Raw genomic sequence first — 23,340 nt, forward strand, 5'->3', positions numbered from 1 at the left:
GCTAGAAGTCCTTGTGACCAAGGATGTCTCCTGGCCAGATGACCTGGTCCTTGAAGTGATTAACCATAGATGGAGAAGATCAGAACCAACATTTTTGATTAGACTTATCTGACAGTATAACACAGGTCTTGGTTTTGTAGGTCTTGGCTGATTACATATGTGTGGGTTGCATCTTAGACAAAAGTATTACAAAGTATTTCCTGCCCTTTTCTCACTTCGCCCCTATGGGTGTGAATGTTCGCGAGGTAAGAAAAGAAGCCCAGATCTGACCTTGTCTGATTCCTGCATTTCAGAGATTGAGAGAAATGGACGAGCAAATTCAATCAACTTGTGTGAGTCTTGATTTACATTGGATGCTTTCTTGAAAGATTAAACTAACACGCAGTGAAAAATGGTTGTTTGTGAACTAATAATTGAGCTTACATCCCAAGTGAATTTTCCTGCTGAAATTTTTCAACATCACATAACGGACATAGTGACTATTTTGCCTCTCTTATGTCACTCACTCAACGCATGCCCTCAAGCAGGATACAAATGTTGTGTCACAGTGACCAAAAAACCCACATCCCCACATCAGAATCTTTGATCACATTACTGTTATGCTAATACCAGCATTCAGGCAGAGTGTGAAAGTTGGACCCGACCGGCCCAATAATATGGAGGTAAATTTGGTGCAAAAGTAACTCGTACTTGTACCAAGGAAATGTGTACTTCTAACAAGGAAATGGTAAAAAAAAATATATATATATATTTGGAGAGAAAACGATTTAAAGGCATGTGAAATAATTTTGTATCGGTAAAAAAAAGAATTGTACCTGGAAAAAAAAAAAAATGTACCTGTAGAAACAAAAACTTGTATGTGTGAAAAACAAAATTCTCTTTGGTAGGAAAAACGACTTGTAGTTGTGGAAATTAGTACTTGAAGCAAAATTTAATTTGTACTTGTGGGGAAATGCTGATTTGTACCTGTATGGATGGCAATTTGTAGTTGTGGAAGTCGCCGCTAGGAGTCACGAGAGGTTTTCCTGCTGCTGTATGCACGCGAGACTTTTGCACCACATTATTTGGTGCAAAAGTAACTTGTACTTGTACCAAGGAAATTTGTACTTCTAACAAGGACATGGTAAAAAAATCTATTCGTAGAGAAAACAATTTGAAGGCGTGTGAAATAATTTTGTATCTGTAAAAAAAACAAGATTGTACCTGAAAAAAAAAAAAGTGTATTTGTAAAAAACGGAAAATTTGTACCTGTAGAAACGACAACTTGTAGGAGTCACGAGTGGTTTTCCTGCTGCTGTACGCACACATGACTTTTGCACCACATTTACCACTACCATTAAGGAGCAAAACAAATTTGTACTTGTAAGACTGAAGATTTGTACTTGTACACGGAGAAGCGGGTGCTGGGGGGTGGGGCTAGGTGAAATTACTTCTGTCACATGTAGGCCTACACGGCGGACGATGCACTTGGTTGTAATTGCGTAATGTAATTATAATTATGTGCGCTTTGACTTCATATTCTTTATTCAGTTTTGCCTTCTAGAAAAATGACCGATCAGAGCAGCTCGTCACAGCAGCCGCAGGTGAGTGGAATATCGCCACTGTCGTGACATTGTTTTATGAAGTTGGTGGGCCACATCTTGTTAACCGGAGCTTCCTGGAGCTCTTCGTTTCTGAATTTCAGCATCTTATTTCTTCTCAGGTTTGCTTTACATATTCAAAGCCTCCAACGCTGTCTTAATGCGCTTTGCTTCAAATCAAGTTATGCAGAAGGCTAAACGTCCACAAAGTTGCAAGGCCGATGTAATCGCAGCCCTGCAAAGTATTGACTGTCAATTGTCCAATAGCGCAGGGGACTGCCATGAACAAGCGCACGCACACTCAAAACATGAAATTAACATTATTAGAATAGAGCATCGTGAGAAGAAAACCATAGTGGACAACACTACCTTAATTTTTACAGCGTATTACCAGTTGCCTTAAAAATAATTTTCATGGCAAATAAATAAAAAATGTTTCTTGAATCAAAAGACAAAAGGGGATGATTTTCAAAATAAAGACACATAATTCCATAAAGAATTATAAAAAGAGTTTTTTTTCGGCAAATTTAAAATGTTTCTTGAATCAAAAGACAAAACAGGATGATTGTGGAGAGCTGTTGTCAAACACGCCCAGGGCTGAGCATGCACAATTAACATTTCAATGGAGACAAAGTACAGAGAGTGGAATTTGCAAGTTCTAGAAGAGGGAGGGGGCAGAAGTGGAAAATGTAGGACTCTAAGCGTTAAATCTGCATTTAAAAAGAAATAAATACATCACAAATAACATGCTGAAGTAAAATATAAATTTCCATCGCAATGGTTTAGCAGAAGAATAAAGTACATATATAAAACAAAATTCTATCAGTTTAACTTTTACATTTAATAATAATAGCAATAACTGGGCCAATTTGTGTTTCAATTATCCAAGTCATGCACATTACACATGACATTTTTTCTGTCCATGTCATTTCAGGGTTTCATGACCAGTTTCATATATATATATATATATATATATATATATATATATATATATATATATATATATATATATATATATATATTAGATGAAACCGAACTATGTGTAGCAGTTCCTCTGGAGAGAGGAATTGTTGGCCGTCCAAGAATTAAAATATGTATTGAATACGTTTCTGAACTTCTCACATCAGGTCTATCTGTGAAGTACACTGCCAGACTTTTAGGGGTTTCTAGATGGACACTGCGGAGGAATATGAACAGATGGGGTTTGTCTGTGATTCTTATGTACAGCCAACTAACTGACAACGAACCTGACAACGTGGTGTCCGAAATTCACTACTCCAACCCACATGCTGCGTATAGAATGATGATGGGATTGTTGCGGGCACATGGACATCGTGTTCAGTGGCAGAGGATTTGTGCATCGATGCATAGGGTTGACACAGCAGGGATCGTGTCAAGAATGTCAGCTTTGCGGTGTGTTGTGCGTAGGACATACTCTGCCCCAGGCTCGAGGTCACGGATGCATATTGACACGAACCACAAACCTATAAGGTTGGTTATGTTTTTCAAATCTAAACATCCCATGACTTACAGTGAACAAAAAAAAATGGTTACACTTACTATTTTTCTTCGGCTCAATTAAGGTACAATATGGTGATATTTGGAGGAATCGATGGCTTCTCAAGGAAGGTAATAATCATTAGACAGCACTTTTTAAAGCCTGAACTTTTAATCATATCATTTATTTATATAGTTGTCATTTGTTAAATTATTTTACTTTTTTTAATAATGGAGACCTTTGGAATGTATAGTCCGCTGATAGTGTAGTGGTACACACGCCTGAGTTGTGTGCGGGCAGCGTGGGATCGATTCCCGCTCAGTGACAGTGTCTATGTGTGCCCTGCGACTGGCTGGCGACCAGTTCGGGGTGTAGTCTGCCTTCGCCCATTGACGGCTGGGATAGGCTCCAGCAACTCCCCACGACCCTATATAGGATAAGCGGTTTGGAAGATGACATGACATGACCTTTGGAATGTAGTAGTATCTTAGAGTGGCAATCTCAAACAAGTGTTTCATTGTCTTTGGCAGCACCATATGCTGATTTGTGGTTGTGTCCTTTGCTGTTAATATTAATGCAATACTGGCATCTTACTTTTATTGTACTTAAAGTAAGAAAAAAAAGTGCAATAATCATGTCAAGGCCCGCCTGTCAATTTTTTTCGTTTGTGTTTTTGCCCACATGATGACAGGTTTTGCTGAGAAATTTAGTATTTCATGTGGGCATCGGGCCATCATGTGTTTGATACTTTATGTAGACTGTGAATGGTTGTTCGTCTGTGTGTGCCCTGCAATTAGCTGGTAGCTAATTCAGGGTGTCCCCCGCTTACTGCCCGAATACAGCTGGGATAGGCTCCAGCATGCCTGCGACCCTTGTCAGGATGAGCGGTTCGGATAGTGGATGGATATTTTCTTGTCGTATCCCTTCTCAAACAGCAGCAGGGCAAAGAATGAGCTCTTGTTAAGTGCCTTCACACAAACTGCATTAAGACTATTATTATTATTTATTTTTAAATTTTCAAATATGCAGTCTGAACTAGTATATGAGGGTTAAGGGTTATTGAAATGAAAATTGTCTGAGATTTGAGATTGCCATTTAAAAGTTTATGTATATTGTACATAGGTTGATCATTTGAAAAAAAAAACGTAAAGTTGGTTGAGGTTATGATTGGTGTTTTTTTAAATATTATTATTCACAAATAATGTATCTTGCTGTTGCCAACAACAACAGAGCATCCACAACCCTTCCCTTCTTCAATGAAGCTTTTCAAAAGTATGGCTTCCCTGAAAGGTAAGTCAAACATGTCATATAGCCTAAACTACTAAGAATCATACTCTGCCTGTCCTTTATATTGCCTTATCTTATATTTGTCATATTATTTAAGTGTACTGCATAGTTAAAAGTAGGGATGGACCGATTCTTGGCCGGGCCGAATATCGGGGCAGATATTTGGCATTTTGACGATTATCGGCATCTGCCCTTTTTTTTCATTTTAAGGCCGATAAATTAAAAACTGCTTTATTCGTGCTTGTTGCAGAGTGCTTCTCTCTCTCTGTTTGCTGCACCACTGGCTCTGCCTGCATAGGCAGATTGGACCGCCCAAACCACCATCTGATTAGTTCCTTGTGCAGTGCGTAACAGCCAATCAGCGCAAAGCTGCGTGTTTGCTCACTGCTCTCTCTCTCTCTCTGTCTCCTGGACGAGCCAGGCACATACACTACGGGAGTCGGCAAGTTAGTAGTTCAAGGTAATGCAATAGACTTCGCCGAAATTTTAGTAAATGTCAGTCTACTATAACTCACCTGTAACATTACTATGAGCCCTTCTACTATGGCTCCTGAGAGAAGTAGCTGATAATATCGGGAAATGGTGATAAATGTAAGACGCGAGTGAGTGCCAGTGTGTGCGTGTCTGTGTATAAGCTATGACATGAAAAGCTAAACTCAACTTTATTATATTAAAACAATCACCGCTCCAAGTGATGTACATGGTGCAAAAATTGACGGCAAAGTACTGCATGTGAAAGTCCGGTATTGGAAACAAGCATATCTTTCTGACTAGTAGCTGCGTTGAGGATTCACTTTTATGTTTTTGAACTTTAAAACAAAGATGTGTGAAAGATAAACATTATAGTTACAGTGGATTTTTTTTTAGAAAACTATTTACTGTAAGGAGATGTTTGTTAGACATGCAGCTAAGCCTGGGAGCTCCATGCACTTTTTTGTGAGACTTAAAACAAAGTTGTCTATTTTTTAAGACCTAGAAAAGCTTTAACATTTTGAAAATAACTAAAGTTGTTTAATAAACATGGGCTTTAGGCATTTAAACTAAGTCAAGTGTTGGAGTTTTTATTTTTCATAAATTTGACACAATTTTACCTCTTTTTTCTACAAATAAATATCGGCTTCAAATATCGGTTATCGGCCGCCTTGACTGCTGCGGCCCTGAAAAAAAGCATATCGGTCTATCCCTGGTTAAAAGCAGTTCTCAGTTCTGTTACATTGTTTTACCTAGGGTTCGTGGTGACCATGGGGTGGAAAACGTTGATGTTGCCCAACTTATGTTCTCCACCAGAGGAATTGGGAGAAACAGCTTCAAAGCAGGGAAACGTGTGCACAATCAGAGGTACTTAGAAAGACGCACTGCACTGCATTTTCATGGAATTGTATTACAATCACTATGATGTTCATAACCTATTAAGTGTATTTCTTAGTAGTTAAATTAATGATTTTTTTTTCATTTAACAGTTGCATTTATTTTTTATTGTTCATTATAAAAATGTAAAGAGAACAATTTAAAGCAACTTAAGAACAATTCACCAAAGTCCAGCAGTCATTCCAACTCAGCAGCATCTTCACCTTTCAAAACATGTACTGTAGGGCTGCAACTAATGCTTAAAAAAAAAAACAATTTTGTTGACTAATCTATGAATCACATAGATGTATTTGGCACATCAGAACATATTGAAAAATATTGTTAATTCTTTTTCAAAGTAAAAGCAGTTTGCAAATGTCTTATTTTAATAAGGAAAATAGGTGCTTTCATCAAGGTTGGCATATACCTGAGTTTTTAATAGTTTTTATGATTTACTGTACAAAGGGTGAAATTTGAGGCATTTGGAACATTTTAAACCAAGTATGAATTTTATTAATAAATTATCTAAAAAGCTTAATTTGATTGCTGTTTAGTTGATTAAACTACTTGATTTTATTTTCCTTTTGTGACTTATCTTCTTTCTAGACAAGGGTTATAAGATGAACTAATTATGTTTTGACTTAACAGAATTGAACGTCTCTGACACGATGTATACACAGCAGTCACGTGCCTCTACTACACGGTGCTGCACCAGCTGGAGGATGATGATCTCCTGGACCTGTCCAGCAGCATTCATCTTTTCTGCTGTTACTATGTTTTCATTCCCCGCTTACAAGCCCACCTGGATGTCTTCAAAGATGGCTGGGACAATCATCCTATGAGCAGTGAGGGAAATCGAAGCCCTAACCAACTGTGGCACATAGGACTGCAGCACAATTAACAGGAGGAGAATGATTCTCTAGGTCCTTTAAAAAAATTGTAAGCAAAACATGCAGTTTTGGCAGGAGACATAATGAATAATTGTATAAAAACTACAGGGTTTGCACATCCCTCTGATCAACTGGGAAAGTAGTGGCCTTGTGTCCACCGGTTCCAGGTCTTTTGTCCAAGTCCCGGAGATTGAGTGTCCATTGAGACCTGAGGAACTAGTTGGACTGTGTGCTGCTGTGGACCCAACAGGGCCGTCGACGTGCATGGGAACGGACAAATATTTTGCATGGGAACGGACAAATATTTTGTTTCTCAGTTGATCTTCAACAAGAGGAATGCAACTGCGTCTGTGTCACGATTTCTGCAACTCGTCATAGTTCTGGGCTCCTCAGAGCTGCAGATACTGCACCCCGCTGCTCTAGATCGCGAGCCATCATGTCCAAAGAGGTGTTCTAGCGCGTGATTACGTCCATAATTAGTTTGTGCGCGGGCAGCTCGAGCTGTCTTTATTTAGACGTCAAAAGTGCTGCTGCTGTTGAGCATCGGTGAAAAAAAAGAAACTATACGCTTGACACGTCTAAACAAACATGATACGCGGCCAACTTTGGACCAGCTGCACTAGCGTTGCGTTCATTGCCTGCACGGCAGGCACGTAATGTGTGGCTCAAAGCCACCCTCACGTTTTGCCACATCCATGTTGCAAGCGTTGTCGGTCACAACAACGACTCGTGATTTGGCCTCGGAAGTTCCCATTCGGTGACAGCTCCTTTTAGGACACCTGCTATACTCACCTGGACTCCAAAACACCGTCAAAAGAAAATAGATCTTGTGCTGTGCAGGGACGAGAAATCTTGTGGCGTTCTAATCCCGCGTCACATCCCTACTATTCACTAAATGACCTTAGACCTGTGTGAGCTGTACCTGAGTGGGGTAAAACAAGATGATGGGGTGGTCAATAGGGAAATGTCAGTGGCTTGGTTTGCCTCAGCACCTGCGTGTCAGCGTGCCTCTGACACTGACAAACATGGAATCATATAATGTGTTTTGTTTTTATAGAATGAAGACATCATGAGGCGTGATTGTGTGCTATGATGTCTTCAGCTAAATTAGTATTACATGTATTACACAGGCATAAATAACGCACTTCAAATAAATACATACTATTTATCTTGTATAGGTAACCTGATTATACTTTGTTTTGAATAAATATTCTCATTATTAATTTAGAGTAATTACACTTTATTAATACAAAATACATAAACCTGATGATTATGATTTCAATGTTTTATGGCCCGGCTTTTTCCACTTCTGCTCCATGCCGCCTCCCTCTCCCAGAACTTGCAAATTCCACTCTCTGTACGTTGTCTCCATTGAAATGCTAATTGTGCATGCTCAGCCCTGGGCGTATTTGATTGTCAACAGCTCTCCACAATCATCCTGTTTTGTCTTTTGATTAAATAAATATTTTAAATTTGCCATAGAAACTATTTTTATAATGGCCAATCATTTTACAAAGGGCATACTTGCATACTGCCAATCTCACAATTTCAGAGGGCAGAGAAATTATATTAGCGCCCCAAACATATCAATTTCAGTTTTGAAAAACAACAAACAGAAGGTGTACCTTAAGAAAGAAAATAATAATAATAATAAATACAGGGTGGTATCGGCCGATATCGATACTTTTTGCTTGGAAATGTTATGATCCCCCTTGAGTTTGTATATTATGTTTTTGAAAAAAAAATAAACATTAGAAATGTTTTATTTTTTATTAAAGAACTACAATGCAAACTTTAACAGTATAAAAAAACAACAACTTCTACAACAACTGTTTCAGAACAAACGTCAATAGAGTCAAACCAAAAAAAGCAGCAATGTAACGTAAATACAAATGTAACAATGTCAAGTTGACAACTATAATACCTTCCATTACACAATATTTTGAAAATAAAGTCAGAAAGTGCAAATAGAGTAAATGTAATGTAAAAACCTTTAACACTATAACAAATACAATACGTCTATAACAACTATTGTTGATTTTTTTGGGCTGAAAAGCCTCTGCCAGAGTACGTTGTCTCTGTGTCGACGGGGGTGTTCCGGCTTGGGGATCTCCACCCTCCTCCTTCTCCATCAACTTCGCTTGCAGCTCGTTGCTCTCTGTAGGGTGAGCTTTTTTCATGTTTGTGTAAATTAGTGGTGTTACCACAGTAGCGGAGCACTTTACACAAATCACACTGGTCACTGTCCTTTTCTGTTGTTGTAAAAAAAAGTCCACACCGCGTTCCGCTTCTTGTTTGGCTCTGCCATTGCTTTAGGTTCTGGCTGCTCTCGCACTCTCCCGTCCGTCGCCCTCTCTGCCAGAGAGGGGCTAAAAGTGTGCCTGAGTCACTCACTTAGGCAGAGACTCAGAGAGTAGCAGGAGGAGCTGGGTGAGAAAGAGGGGGTGGGGGAGAAGCGGCGCTTTGAGCGAAGTATCGATCCCAGGACAATAGTATCGATTCGATCCAAGTACTTGCTTAGTATCGATAATATCGATATTTGCATCTATACGCCACCCCTAACACAAAGAAAAGCAGTCTGGTGACATATGACCAAAGGGCTACATGTAAAGCTGAGAAATGTAGCAAACAATTGCTATCTAGCATTTTCCACATTCCCACAGTGAAGCTTTCTTACATTTTCCACACGTGAATTTGCGGCAGTGTACACAACGTTGAGTGCTCCTATATTTATTGCACAGTATGCGCACCTGACACTGAGTCTTTTTGTGCTGCTCAGAAGCTCTCTCCTAACGAACAATCTGTGACTTTCTTTGTGCCCTGCAAATACTGTGTACAAAACGTGTGCATTTGTGGCCGCCATGTCAAGAAGGTTGTAAAACACATCCATGGGCCATCTTCTTTTACCTGCACAGTAGTTGCGCAATTTCTGGTCCATGATGTCAACACCGCATTTGAGATGTTTATAATCAACAATAGTGTTCTGTTTTTCAGGGTTTTTTTTCGGGTATCCACAATTTCCACTTTTTAATGCATGGTGCTCAAAAGACAAACATCCATCCATCCATCCATTATCTGTACCGCTTCTCCTCACAAGGGTCGCGGGGCGTGCTGGAGCCTATCCCAGCTGTCTTTGGGCAGTAGGCGGGGGACACCCTGAACCGGTTGCCAGCCAATCGCAGGGCACACAGAGACAAACAACCGCACTCACAATCACACCTAGGGGCAATTTAGAGTATCCAATCAACTTACCATGCATGTTTTTGGAATGTGGGAGGAAACCGGAGTACCCGGAGAAAACCCACGCAGGCACGGGGAGAACATGCAAACTCCACACAGGGAGGCCGGAGCCGGGATCGAACCCACGACCTCTGATCTGTGAGGCGGACGTGCTAACCAGTCGACCACCGTGCCGCCTTCAAAAGACAAACAGATTTTTTTTTTTTTTTGAGGCAAACACTGTCAGCAACGCTCTTCCAGATGTAAAAACCTGTGTGGAGTGTAACTGGCATCCCAAAGTTTTTTTTGCAGTTGTTGGTAGCTCCCAACAATTTTTGTTGATGGTGCCGAGCAGAGTTGTATTTCTCTGAAGGAGCCTGTTAGCCAAAGACAGAGATGTGAAGAAATTGTCCATTGTTACAGTCCTTCCCTGGTCCATTAATGGCTCCATCAATTTCAGAACCACATTCTTTGACAGCCTCTCTCCTGTTGGACGAGTGGGATCTCTTCCCAAATAAGGGATGGCGTGACATGTATATTTGGTGTCCAGATCTGCTGCAATCCAAAACTTGATTCCAAACTTGTCAGGCTTGGATGCAATGTACTGCAGAAAGGGGGAATGAGCCTTTGTGGGAAACAATTGCTCATCTACAGTAACACGCTGTCCTGGACTGTAGGATGACATACATTTCTGAACATACTTCAGACAGATGTCTGAAATTGCTGCAAATTTGTCATTTTGTATGCGTTCCTTGCGGGTGTCCTTGTTGTCAAAGCGAAGGTACTGCTTTATTTTAAAAAAGCGGTTACGAGCCATTATGGATTTTATATCTGAGTCGCCATATTTATTGGCCCACATCTGTCGCACGGGACCAATATAACCCATGGTACCTTTGAAAAATGATTGCGAGGAACGCCATGAGCTCGTAGATGCTCATCTGCCAGCTGGGATTTTTTCTGCGGGCCTCGTGGACTGTGCAGTCTGTGATGGTTGCTACTTACTACAACAAACTACCACTCTTTGATTTAGTCAACAGTTGTCCACAATCATCCTGTTTTGTATCACATAAGGTTTCATTAGTAGGTTTGTGTATGTAAAGTATCTAAAATAAAGTAAATGGGAATTTGTCATGTAATAAAAATACATAAATTTTAAATTAGACTTACATATTTCTGAGTGTATATTTAAGTTATTGTAGGAAATACAACAAAATAATGTTAAATAAATTGTCCATAATTGTATTTAGTAAATACAATATATAATGACACAGTGTTTTCCACATATTTGAAATCTACTTGGGTGGGTTGATGCGGTGGGGGTGGGGCAATTTTTTTTGTTGTGTTGTTATGTTACGCTTCATATTGTGCATTCTTACAAATATGTGTCGGTGAAACAACGTGATTGGGTTTGTTCAGTGGTTCTTCTGTGCTGCAGGTGATTGGTCTCAACTTCACACACGACGTGCTTGTTTGGTTGTAGTCAGTCCTGTTGCTACGTCTCCTCTTGCCTGGTTTGCAGCGCGTAGCCGCCTGAGCGACCCAAAGGGGGCGGGCGTATGATAGTTTTGCGAAGGGTTTAACACTGGAAAACCCAGGAACTCCTTGAATGCCCAGAAACCGGTCAAATATCACCTAGGTTTTTATATGACAACTCTGCTGGCTACAATTAGCGACCTTTCATATGTAAATTGGCCATTACCTGCCAAAGCAGTAGGGGGTATGGCAGGATGGGGGAATGGGAGGATTGGTGGTGGGGGTGTGGGGGGCTGGTGTTGTGGGATAATATCTAGCATTGCAAAGCGGGGGGAAATGTTAGACCTCAGGTATGAAAGGCAGACTACTCTTCAGTGACCATTTGTTTGGGGAAAGCCAGCGTTCACGAGCATAAGATAAGATAAGATAAGATAAGATAAGAATGCCTTTATTGATCCCACAGTGGGGAAATGTTCATTGTTACAGCAGCAAAGATATAGGTCACACAGGGACGGCGGCATAATGTAGCCATTAATGTATAACATTGACGGCAAACATTCAGGATCAAACCTATTTAAATATACGCAGTAACATGTGTATATACACATGTATATACACACCGACATACATGCACATCGACTTCCGGCGCCGCGCGAGTGGCAGCCCGCTACAGTAGCTCCGGCTCATCGGTGAGCCTTTTCGTGTGTTTTTGTTCTTTAATATTACTCTACCTCATACCTTTTTCGTATAATTGATAGTCGTAACTTGCGTAGCAATGGACACCCAAACTGCGGTATTCTTGCTGCTGCTGATTGCTATTTTTTGCGCGATCGTGTCCGGCGACTTGGCTCGGAGCCGAGCCCCCATTGTTTACAGCCGGAATCAGCTGTTAGCACTCCGTGCTAACCATGCGCCGGCTCCCGGGGCGAGACCCGATATCCCCCGTGAGCTGAGGAGGAAGAGACGGGGATCTCGTGCGGGGGTTAAACGCCGGGAAAGGAGGAGACGATACCATCCCGTCCTCCCGTCTGTTATCATGGGGAATGTTAGATCGCTCCCCAACAAGATGGACGAGCTAGCGGCGCTTACCCGGCACGAGAGGGACTTCCGGGAGGCTAGCCTGATGCTATTCACGGAGTCGTGGCTAACAACGCTAACGCCGAACGCGGTCGTAGAATTGGACGGCTTCCAAATCATACGCGCGGACAGGACGCTGGAGAGTGGAAAGAGGAAAGGAGGAGGGCTGGCTGTGTTTGTGAACGATAGATGGTGTAATCCTGGGCACATCACGATTAAGGAGCAGCTTTGCAGCAGGGATATTGAGCTGCTAGCTGTTGGCATGAGGCCATTCTACATCCCGCGAGAGTTTAGTCACGTGATCGCGGTGACCGTCTACGTCCCACCAGCTGCCAGCTGCGACACAGCCTGTGATGTCTTGACTGCAGCAGTGAGCAGGCTACAAACACAGCACCCAAATGCCCTGGTACTCATCTCTGGTGACTTCAATCATGCCTCCCCTTCCTCCTCTCTGCCTTCATTCACACAGTATGTCACCTGCCACACCAGAGACAATAAAACACTGGACCTTTTCTATGCCAACACCAAGGAGGCATACACATCACTGCCCCTCCCCCCGCTGGGCAAAGCTGATCACAACCTGGTGGCTCTCCAGTCTGTGTACAAACCTCTGGTCCGCAGGCAGCCAGCTGTGACCCGCACGGTTCAGAGATGGTCTGGAGAGGCCGAGGAGGCCTTAAAGGACTGCTTCAGCACAACTGTGTGGGAAGTATTCAGCGATGCTCATGGGGAAGACATTAGTAGTCTAACGGACACTGTTACAGACTATATAAATTTCTGCATGGAGAACACCATACCCACCAGGACAGTAAGGTGTTTCTCCAACAACAAACCCTGGATCACACCAGACATAAAAGCTCTCCTGAAGGAGAAGAGGAGGGCTTTTGCGTCAGGCAACATAGAGGAGCGGAGGACTGTGCAGCGCCAGCTGAGGAGGAGGATCAGAGAGGGGAAAAGGTCCTACAGGAAGAGGATGGAGGAGCAGCTGCTGCAGAATAACGCCAGGGGAGTCTGGAGGGGCCTGAAGACCATCTCAGGCCACGGACAACCCAAGACCCGGACTGAGGGGGACCTGCAGTGGGCAAATGAGCTGAATCTCTTTTTCAATAGGTTCGATCAGATGCCTGCCTCCACTCAGTCTCTCCTGCTGCAGTCTCCACCTACTCCTCCTGCTGGGCGTGTCACCCCCTCCCCTCTTTTCTCCACAGACTCCAGCTCCCAGCTACACCAGATAGCCACCACTCCTTCCTGTCCAGCCTTGGCCTTCACAACATCTCAGGTGAGGAACCAGCTGAAGAAGATGAAGGCGAGGAAGGCAGCGGGTCCAGATGGCATCAGCCCCCAGCTCCTCAAATCCTGCGCAGACCAGCTGTGTGGAATTGTCCAGCACATGTTCAACCTGAGCCTGAAGCTGGGCAGGGTCCCCCAGCTATGGAAAACATCCTGCCTGGTCCCGGTGCCAAAGACCCCCCACCCGAAGGAGCTCAACAGCTTCAGACCGGTGGCGCTGACGTCTCACCTGATGAAGACCCTGGAGAGACTGGTCCTTGTCCACCTGCGCCCCCTGGTGAGCTCCTCAATGGACCCACTCCAGTTCGCATACCAGCCTGGCATCAGTGTGGATGATGCCATCATCTACCTCCTCCACACTTCACTCTCCCACCTGGAGAAGGCGGGGAGCACTGTGAGGATCATGTTCTTTGATTTCTCCAGTGCTTTCAACACCATCCAGCCCACCCTACTGGGAGACAAGCTGGAGCGGGCGGGGGCGGCGCACCACCTCACCACATGGATCCAGGACTACCTCACAAACCGGCCACAGTATGTGAGAACACAGGACTGTGTGTCTGACGTGCTCCTCTGCAGCACGGGGGCCCCACAGGGAACTGTCTTGGCTCCCTTCCTGTTCACCCTCTACACCTCGGACTTCAACTACAACACCCCTACCTGTCACCTGCAGAAGTTCTCTGACGACTCTGCGATTGTCGGCCTCATCACAGGCGGAGATGATCGGGAGTACAGAGAACTTACTCAGGGTTTTGTGGATTGGTGCCAGCAGAACCGCCTCCTGATCAATGCGGGGAAATCCAAAGAAATGGTGGTGGATTGCGGTAGGCGCCAGCACTCTTCACCTGCACCAGTGAATATCCGGGGAACAGATGTTGAGAGAGTCTCAACTTACAAGTACCTGGGTGTTCATCTGAACAATAAACTGGACTGGTGCGACAACACAGACGCCCTCTATAGGAAGAGTCAGAGCAGACTCTTCCTACTCAGGAGACTGAGGTCTTTTGGGGTTCAGGGGACACTCCTCAGGAACTTTTATGACTCGGTGGTTGCATCGGTCATCTTCCAGGGAGTGGTCACCTGGGCAGGCGGCGTCTCGGCCCGGGACAAGAAGCGGCTGGACAAACTGGTCAAGAGGGCCGGCTCTGTCCTGGGCTGCTCCCTGGACTCTGTGGACTCGGTGGGGGACAGGAGGATGTTGGCCAAGCTGTCATCAATGCTGGGCAACCCGGACCACCCCCTCCAGGGCACCCTAACAGCACTCCATAGCACCTTCAGTGACAGGCTGTTACACCCTCGCTGTGCAAAGGAGAGATTCCGCCGTTCCTTCTTGCCTGCTGCTGTCAGACTCTTTAACAAGAACATTGTGTAGTCTCTACAAACTGGCGGTCATTAGTGCAATTGTGCAGTCCTGCACCTGAGCTCGTATCGTGCAATACCCAATATTCCCCACTACTGTAATACCGTGCAATACTCAACATTCCCCACTACTGTTAGTCTAGTTTTATTTTTATCCAATGCTGTTCCTTACATTTCACTACAGCACTGCAGCACTGTCACTTAGAGTATTTTTTCCTCTGTACTATGTACAGGCCGAAATGAGTGTTCCTCATATTTTTTATGTAGATGTAGGTTGGTGTGTATACACATGTGTATATACACATGTTACTGCGTATATCTACATAGGTTTGATTCTAAATGTTTGCCGTCAATGTTATACATTAATGGCCACATTATGCCGCCACCCCTGTGTGACCTATATCTTTGCTACTGTAACAACGAAAATTTCCCCACTGTGGGATCAATAAAGGCATTCTTATCTTATCTTATCTTATCTTATCTACATAAAAAGTATGAGGAACACTCATTTCGGCCTGCACATAGTACAGAGGAAAAATACTCTAAGTAAGTGACAGTGCTGCAGTGCTGTAGTGAAATGTAAGGGAGAGCATTGGATAAAAATAAAACTAGACTAACAGTAGTGGGGAATATTGGGTATTGCACGATATGAGCTCAGGTGCAGGACTGCACAATTGCACTAATGTCCGTCAGTTTGTAGAAACTACACAATGTTCTTGTTAAAGAGTCTGACAGCAGCAGGCAAGAAGGAACGGCGGAATCTCTCCTTTGCACAGCAAGGGTGTAACAGTCTGCCACTGAAGGAGCTGTGGAGTGCTGTTAGGGTGCCCTGGAGGGGGTGGTCCGGGTTGTCCAGCATTGATGACAGCTTGGCCAACATCCTCCTGTCCCCCACCGAGTCCACAGAGTCCAGGGAGCAGCCCAGGACAGAGCCGGCCCTCCTGACCAGTTTGTCCAGCCGCTTCTTGTCCCGGGCCGAGACGCCGCCTGCCCAGGTGACCACTCCCTGGAAGATGACCGATGCAACCACCGAGTCATAAAAGTTCCTGAGGAGTGTCCCCTGAACCCCAAGAGACCTCAGTCTCCTGAGTAGGAAGAGTCTGCTCTGACTCTTCCTATAGAGGGCGTCTGTGTTGTCGCTCCAGTCCAGTTTATTGTTCAGATGAACACCCAGTTACTTGTAAGTTGAGACTCTCTCAACATCTGTTCACCGGATATTCACTGGTGCAGGTGAAGAGTGCTGGCGCCTACCGAAATCCACCACCATTTCTTTGGATTTCCCCGCATTGATCAGGAGGCGGTTCTGCTGGCACCAGTCCACAAAACCCTGAGTAAGTTCTCTGTACTCCCGATCATCTCCGACTGTGATGAGGCCGACAATCGCAGAGTCGTCAGAGAACTTCTGCAGGTGACAGGTAGGGGTGTTGTAGTTGAAGTCCGAGGTGTAGAGGGTGAACAGGAAGGGAGCCAAGACAGTTCCCTGTGGGGCCCCAGTGCTACAGAGGAGCACGTCAGACACACAGTCCTGTGTCCTCACATACTGTGGCCGGTTTGTGAGGTAGTCCTGGATCCATGTGGTGAGGTGGTGGGCCACCCCCGCCCACTCCAGCTTGTCTCCCAGTAGGGTGGGCTGTATGGTGTTGAAACCACTGGAGAAATCAAACATGATCCTCACAGTGCTCCCCGCCTTCTCCAGGTGGGAGAGTGAAGTGTCGAGGAGGTAGATGATGGCATCATCCACACTGATGCCAGGCTGATATGCGACCTGGAGTGGGTCCATTGAGGAGCTCACCAGGTGGCGCAGGTGGACATGGACCAGTCTCTCCAGGGTCTTCATCAGGTGAGACGTCAGCGCCACTGGTCTGAAGCTGTTGAGCTCCTTCGGGTGGGGGGTCTTTGGCACCGGGACCAGGCAGGATGTTTTTCATAGCTGGGGGACCCTGCCCAGCTTCAGGCTCAGGTTGAACATGTGCTGGACAATTCCACGCAGCTGGTCTGTGCAGGATTTGAGGAGATGGGGGCTGATGCCATCTGGACCCGCTGCCTTCCTCGCCTTCTTCGTCTTCAGCTGGTTCTTCACCTGAGATGTTGTGAAGGCCAAGGCTGGGCAGGAGGGAGTGGTGGCTGTCTGGTGTAGCTGGGAGCTGGAGACTGTGGAGAAAAGGGGGGGGGGGGGGGGGTGACACGCCCAGCAGGAGGAATGGGTGGAGGCTGCAGCAGGAAAGACTGAGTGGGGGCAGGCATTTGATCGAACCTATTAAAAAAGAGGTTCAGCTCATTTGCCCACTGCAGGTCCCCCCCAGTCCGGGTCTTGGGTTGTCCGTGGCCTGAGATGGTCTTCAGGCCCCTTCAGACTCCCCTGACGTTATTCTGCAGCAGCTGCTCCTCCATCCTCTTCCTGTAGGACCTTTTCCCCTCTCTGATCCTCTTTCTCTGCTGGCGCTCCACAGTCTTCCGCTCCTTTATGTTGCCTGACGCAAAAGCCCTCCTCTTCTCCTTCAGGAGAGCATTTATGTCTGGTGTGATCCAGGGTTTGTTGTTGGAGAAACACCTTACTGTCCTAGTGTGTATGGTGTTCTCCATGCAGAAATTTATATAGTCTGTAACAGTGTCCGTTAGACTACTAATGTCTTCCCCGTGAGCATCGCTGAATACTTCCCACACAGTTGTGCTGAACCAGTCCTTTAAGGCCTCCTCGGCCTCTCCAGACCATCTCTGAACCATGCGGGTCACAGCTGACTCCCTGCGGACCAGAGGTTTGTACACAGACTGGAGAGCCACCAGGTTGTGATCAGCTTTGCCCAGCGGGGGGAGAGGCAGTGATGTGTATGCCTCCTTGGTGTTGGCATAGAAAAGGTCCAGTGTTTTATTGTCTCTGGTGTGGCAGGTGACATACTGTGTGAATGAAGGCAGAGAGGAGGAAGGCGAGGCATGATTGAAGTCACCAGAGATGATAAATTACGTTATCTATAGCAGTCATTATACTTTGTTGTTCACAAACACAGCCTGGATATCCGGTTCCGGCGCCGCGCGAGTGGCAGCCCGTTACAGCAGCTCCGGCTCACCGGTGAGCCTTTTCGTGTGTTTTTGTACATTACTATTACTCTACCTCATACCTTTTTCACATAGTTGATAGTCGTAAACTTGCGTAGCAATGGACACCCAAACTGCGGTATTCTTGCTGCTGCTGGTGGCTATTTCTTGCGCGATCGTGTCCGTCCACTTGGCTTGGAGCCGCGCCCCCATTGTTTACAGCCGGAATCAGCTGTTAGTACTCCGTGCTAACCCTGCGCCGGCTCCCGGGGCGAGACCCGATATCCCCCGTGAGCTGAGGAGAAAGAGACGGGGATCTCGTGCGGGGGTTACCATCCCGTCCTCCCGTCTGTTATCAAGGGGAATGTTAGATCTCTCCCCAACAAGATGGACGAGCTAGCGGCGCTTACCCGGCATGAGAGGGACTTCCGGGAGGCTAGCCTGATGCTATTTTTACGGAGTCGTGGCTAACAGCGCTAGCGCCGAACGCGGTCGTAGAATTGGATGGCTTCCAAATCATACGCGCGGACAGGACGCTGGAGACTGGAAAGAGGAAAGGAGGAGGGCTGGCTGTGTTTGTGAACGATAGATAGTGTAATCCTGGGCACATCACGATTAAGGAGCAGCTTTGCAGCAGGGATATTGAGCTGCTAGCTGTTGGCATGAGGCCATTCTACATCCTGCGAGAGTTTAGTCATGTGATCGTGGTGACCGTCTACGTCCCCCCCACTGCCAGCGGCGACCCAGCCTGTGATGTCTTGACTGCAGCCGTGAGCAGGCTACAAACACAGCACCCAAATGCCCTGATACTCATCTCTGGTGACTTCAATCATGCCTCCCCATCCTCCTCTCTGCCTTCATTTACACAGTATGTCACCTGCCACACCAGAGACAATAAAACACTGGACCTTTTCTACGCCAACACCAAGGAGGCATACACATTACTGCCCCTCCCCCCGCTGGGCAAAGCTGATCACAACCTGGTGACTCTCCAGTCTGTGTACAAACCTCTGGTCCGCAGGCAGCCAGCTGTGACCCGCACGGTTCAGAGATGGTGTGGAGAGGCCGAGGAGGCCTTAAAGGACTGCTTCAGCAGAACTGTGTGGGAAGTATTCAGCGATGCTCACGGGGAAGACAATAGTAGTCTAACGGACACTGTTACAGACTATATATATTTCTGCATGGAGAACACCATACCCATCAGGACAGTAAGGTGTTTCTCCAACACCAACCCTGGATCGCACCAGAAATAAAAGCTCTCCTGAAGGAGAAGAAGAGGACTTTTGTGTCAGACAACAAAGAGGAGCGGAAGATTGTGCAGCGCCAGCTGAGGAGGAGGATCAGAGAGGGGAAAAGGTCCTACAGGAAGAGGATGGAGGAGCAGCTGCTGCATAATAATGCCAGGGGAGTCCGGAGGGGCCTGAAGACCATCTCAGGCCACGGACAACCCAAGACCCGGACCGGGGGGGACCTGCAGTGGGGGCAAATGAGCTGAACCTCTTTTTTCAATAGGTTTGATCAGATGCCTGGCCCAACTCAGTCTCTCCTGCTGCAGCCTCCACCTACTCCTCCTGCTGGGTGTGTCACCCCCCCCCACCCTTTTCTCCACAGTCTCCAGCTCCCAGCTACACCAGACAGCCACCACTCCCTCCTGCCCAGCCTTGGCCTTCACAACATCTCAGGTGAAGAACCAGCTGAAGACGATGAAGGCAAGGAAGGCAGCGGGTCCAGATGGCATCAGCCCCCATCTCCTCAAATCCTGCGCAGACCAGCTGTGTGGAATTGTCCAGCACATGTTCAACCTGAGCCTGAAGCTGGGCAGAGTCCCCCAGCTGTGGAAAACATCCTGGCTGGTCCCGGTGCCAAAGAACCCCCACCCGAAGGAGCTCAAAAGCTTCAGACCAGTGGCGTTGACGTCCCACCTGATGAAGACCCTGGAGAGACTGGTCCTCGTCCACCTGCGCCCCCTGGTGAGCCTCTACACCTCGGACTTCAACTACAGCACCCCTACCTGTCACCTGCAGAAGTTCTCTGATGACTCTGCGATTGTCGGCCTCATCACAGGCGGAGATGATCGGGAGTACAGAGAACTTACTCAGAGTTTTGTGGACTGGTGCCAGCAGAACAGCCTCCTGATCAATGCGGCGAAATCAAAAGAAATGGTGGTGGATTTCGATAGGCGGCATCACTCTGCACCTGCACCAGTGAATATCGGGGGAACAGATATTGAGAGGGTCTCAACTTAAAAGTAAATGGGTGTTCATCTGAATAATAAACTGGACTGGAGCGACAACACAGACGCCCTAAGAGTCAGAGCAGACTCTTCCTACTCAGGAGACTGAGGTCTCTTGGGGTCCAGGGGACACTCCTCAGGAACTTTTATGACTCGGTGGTTGCATCGGTCATTTTCCAGGGAGTGGTCACCTGGGCAGGCGGCGTCTCCGCCCGGGACAAGAAGCGGCTGAACAAACTGGTCAGGAGGGCCGGGGCTCTGTCCTGGGCTGCTCCCTGGACTCTGTGGACTCAGTGGGGGACAGGAGGATGATGGCCAAGCTGTCATCAATGCTGGACAACCCGGACCACCCCCTCCAGGGCACCCTAACAGCACTCCACAGCTCCTTCAGTGGCAGACTGTTACACCCTCGCTGTGCAAAGGAGAGATTCCGCCGCTCCTTGTGCAGTCCTGCACCTGAGCTTATATCGTGCAATACTCAACATTCCCCACTACTGTTAGTCTAGTTTTATTTTTATCCAATGCTGTTCCTTACATTTCACAGCAGCACTGTCACTTAATTTGAGTATTTTTCCTCTGTACTATGTACAGGCTAAATTGAGTATTCCTTTATACTTATTATGTAGATGTATGTTGGTGTGTATATACATGTGTACATACACATTGTTACTGCGTATATTTACGTATGTTTGATCCTGAATGTTTGCCGTTAATGTTATACATTAATGGCTACATTATGCCGCCGTCTCTGTGTGACCTATATCTTTGCTGTTGTAACGCTGAAAAATTCCCCACTGGTGGATCAATAAAGGCCTTTGTATTCTTAATAACTTCAATAAAAGCAGGCAGCAATAATAACCACAATAATAATAATAATACAATTAGTGTTGGAATCTTTTGTCATATAGATTTTGATCTTACATTACCACATAGATAATAATGAATACACAGACACTGTGACCTCCTAAACACAAAGTGCATTCATGATGTGACCCAGATAAAAAACATCACCACTCCCCGGGCTGAACCAAAGCCAACAGACTTCCACTGGGTGTTGGGGAAAGCCAACATAGACTAGTCTAAATAAAGTTATCTTACCTGTCTTTTTTAGTCAGCGGTAGCCGTGATTGAGGAGCCTAAAAGGCATATCTCATTGAACGGCATGTGCTTGCATCTTAGAGAATGTTGGGCTTCGAAAAGCATTGGAAACATATCTGCAAATTGCTATGCAGCTGTTGTATAGAGCACGTTAGCACACTTGTACAATTGTTTTGAGATGCAAACAGCGGGTGTTATGGTGCTTTGTATAACAAAAAGTGTACTTCTTGCAAACAAGTACAAAAGCAGCTATTGCATAGAGCCATCAGTCATCAAAAACAAGTTAACACACTTGTGCAATTGTGTTGAGATGCAAACGGCGGGTGTTATGGTGCTTTGTATAAAAAAGTGTACTTCTTGCAAAAAAGTACAAAATCAGCTATTGCATAGAGCCATCAGTCGTCAACAAGTTAGCACACTTGTGCAATTGTGCTGAGATGTAATAGTAAAAGATGTAAGGCTCACCAAGATGTGAATATTTGTATCATTTCTGTGCGACACTTCAATGCAAAGTCCTCTACTTTCAGATTGACATTTGGAAGGTTCTTATACTGTACGCAACCAGATCCGTATTAAACGTTGAGCATAAATGATCCTTTAGAGGAGTGTTGGACTAAATAAAACTAGATTGTGTGTCGTATTGACTGGTGTGACATGAAGTAGCACCAGCAACCTGCGGGGGACAGTAAGCGTCTCCTCTGCCGGAAATGCAACAGAAGAAGAAGACCCAGCAGCGCATGAGCAATTGCGCACTGATTTGCACTTGACTTCATCACGCCCTTTTCCGTTCAGAAAACCAGTTCCGAGTATCTCTCTGCCTGCTTTTTCAGTAAGTTTGAGGAAATTATCTTTCTTGGGTGCTTTAACTTTACCTACATTGAGTTAAATATGTGTAAATATTCTGTTCGTTTGTTTTAAATATGGGTATGTTCCCAAACCTACAACGGTTATAGTATGACCAATGTATTATTTAATACAGACATGTCGAGCTCCTGTCCTCAATGGCCACTTTTCTGCCTGTTTTTCATCTGTGCCTGCTTCAGCACACCCGTTTCAAATGATCAGCTCATTAGCAAGCTCTGAAGAAGCTTGATAACTTTTGAATCATGTGTGTTACAGCTGGGATAGAAACGGGCAGGACACCGGCCCTTGAGGACCGAGTTTGGAGAGATTTGATTTAACATCATGATGCGTTTAAAATGTTTTTTTTTTTTTTCATTTTTATCATTTAACCGTCAGGGTTCTGTTTGCGGTATGAAACAAATTGACCAATTGCATGCATTGTAACTGAACGATGTGGTGATAGTCAGCCAATCAGAACGCTCTTACCAATAGAGTTCCGGACGATTGAGTTATGCATGCAATATAATGCGCCAAACGTTCACACAGCCATAAAAAAAAAAAAAAAAAACATAAAATGAAAAAAAAGAAAGTTCACACAGCCATTTTGGCATGATAGAAAACGCCTCCGCTACTTGTAGTAAACATATTTACAATCATGGTAGACAGTTGTTGTGCACCAGAGTGCCACAACAAGAGGCAAAACAAGGGGCGAACATTGTACATGCTACCAAAAGAGAAACCAAGGAGAAGTCAATGGATCATCGCATGCATGCATAAATGAATAAGACCATTCTAATCACTTTGCCATGAACACACAGTGCAATACTTGCGTGAAGGTGCTAGCTTTGATAACATGATAACATAAAGTGGAAACAAATATGGATTGTACAAACTTGTAATCTTTCAAGCCTTTTTATTTTGTATTTAACCATTGTCATAGACTGTACCGATTTCAAGGATATTGTACCCCTAAATAGTAAATACCTGACATTTTACCTATCAATTTTCACACTATACAAGTTGTGTGGTTTGATATAATTGTTTTTTATTGCAAAACTAATTTGAAGAGATATATTGCAGCACACTAATTTTGACTTTTTTTCTACCTTTCTTTCA

General features: G+C 45.1%; 1 protein-coding gene and 1 pseudogene across 9 annotated transcripts in view; one reads left to right on the forward strand and one right to left on the reverse strand.

The window, feature by feature from the left end:
* The window catches only part of nlgn1 (neuroligin 1), a 282,639-nt gene that overhangs the window by 241,817 nt on the left and 17,482 nt on the right, over positions 1-23,340 (reverse strand). The gene's annotated exons all lie outside the window — the stretch shown is intronic.
* Positions 1,548-7,871, forward strand: LOC147138000 (uncharacterized; annotated as a pseudogene). The gene is made up of 6 exons (XR_015088990.1): positions 1,548-1,583; positions 2,641-3,071; positions 3,164-3,207; positions 4,275-4,368; positions 5,593-5,703; positions 6,361-7,871. The product of XR_015088990.1 is annotated as an uncharacterized LOC147138000 (transcript).

This window comes from Filicampus tigris, chromosome 12, assembly GCF_054856515.1.
Source record: "Filicampus tigris isolate MCC_2025a chromosome 12, RoL_Ftig_1.0, whole genome shotgun sequence".
Lineage (NCBI taxonomy): Eukaryota > Metazoa > Chordata > Actinopteri > Syngnathiformes > Syngnathidae > Filicampus > Filicampus tigris.